This window comes from Capsicum annuum, chromosome 9 (genome assembly GCF_002878395.1).
Source record: "Capsicum annuum cultivar UCD-10X-F1 chromosome 9, UCD10Xv1.1, whole genome shotgun sequence".
Classification (NCBI taxonomy): Eukaryota; Viridiplantae; Streptophyta; class Magnoliopsida; order Solanales; family Solanaceae; genus Capsicum; species Capsicum annuum.
The window spans coordinates 12,578,879-12,580,849 of record NC_061119.1 but is presented as its reverse complement, the minus strand read 5'-3'; positions in this window follow the sequence as shown (position 1 = coordinate 12,580,849).

The following is a 1,971-nucleotide window of genomic DNA, read 5'->3' as shown; positions in this document are numbered from 1 at the left end:
TGGTGCCACTGGTTTGAGCCAATAAGGAATATCTTCCAAGAAATTTCGGAGCCATTCTGCCTCTTCACCGGCTTTATCTAATGCGATAAATTTATATTTCATTGTAGAGCAAGTAATAAAAGTCTATTTGGATGATTTTCAATAGACCGCTCCTCCACCAATAGTAAATACATATCCACTCATGAATTTTACTTCGTTCGATCCGGTGATCCAATTTGTATCACTATATCCTTCAAGCACCGTAGGATATTTATTATAATGCAAAGTGTAGTCTTGAGTGTATTTAAGATACCCCAAGCTCTTTTCATTGCCATCCAATGAGTTTTATTAGGATTACTCGTGTACCGACTCAACTTACTAATAACGCATGCTATGTCTGGTCGTGTATAGTTCATTCTTTCGAAGTGCAAAGCTCACGTCCAATGGAGTCTTGGCAATATCAAATTCCATATACTTGAAGTTGTCAAGTACCTTTTCAATATAATGAAACTGTGACAATGTCAACCCTTGTGGAGTTCTATGGATTCTTATTCCTAAGATCACATCCGCAACTCCAAGGTCTTTCATATCAAACTTGCTCTCAAGCATTCATTTCATTGCATTTATGTCCGAAATATCTCTACTGATGATCAACTTATCATCCACATATAAACAAACAATGACTTGGTGATTTAGAGTGTCTTTAATTTAAACACAATCACATTCATTTATCTTGAACCCATTGCCAACATGGTTTGCTCAAACTTTGCATATCATTGTTTAAGTGCTTGTTTTAGTCCATAAAGTGACTTAACAAGTTTACACACCTTATTTTTTTTCCTGGAACCACAAAACCCTCAGATTGTTTTATGTAAATTTCTTCCTCCAATTCTCCATTTATGAATGCGGTTTTCACATCCATTTGATGGATTTCAAGATCATATACCACCGCCAAGTCAATTAACATTTGAATCGACGTTATCCTTGTTACTGGAGAGTATGTATCAAAGTAATCAAGGTCTTCTTTCTATTTGAAGCTTTTTACTACAAGTATCGCCTTGTATTTGTCAATAGTACCATCCACTTTCATTTTTCTTTTGAAGATCCATTTAGAACCTAAAGGTTTATTTCCTGGAGGAAGATCAACCAACTCCCATGTATGGTTGCTTAAGATTGAATCAATCTCACTATCGACTGCCTTTTTTCTAAAGGATGAGTCCAAAGACGTCATCGCTTCCTTAAATATTTGAGGCTTATTTTCTAAGAGAAATATTACAAAATCCAATCCAAACGAAGTTGACGTTCTTTGACGTGTACTAAATCTAGTATTCTCATCATTATGTACATTCTCACTTGGTTCATCTCGAGGTCGTTTAGACCCCCCACTAGACTGTTTATGTCTAGTTTTATACGGATAAATGTTTTTAAAGAATTTAGTATTATTCGATTCAATTATTATATTTTCATTAATATCTGGATGTTTGGATTTATGAACCAAAAATTGATATGCTTTACTACTTTTAGCATATCCTATGAACACACAGTCCAGTGTCTTAGGTCCTATCTTAATCCTTTTAGGTATAGGAACTTGGACCTTCGCTAGACACCCCCACACTTTGAAATATTTCAAGTTGAGAAATAAGGAATAGATTGTGTCTTACTATGAGGAACTCTATTGACTATTCGGTTGGTTGTAAGTATAGTCTCCCCCCACAAGCTTTGCGGTAAACCTAAACTTATAAGTGAGACATTCATCATTTCCTTCAAAGTTCAATTTTTTCTTTTCGCAATTCCATTAGATTGAGGTGAATATGGGACCGTAGTTTGATGGATAATTCTATTTTCTACATATATTTCGGTGAGGGAGATTCATATTCTCCGCCCCCTCTCACTTCTTATTGCTTTGATTTTTTGTAACGCCCCAGAAACGGGTCCCCAGACGTCACACGGTGCTTAGGGTCATAAGTGACCCCAAGCTAACCCTTCTACTGG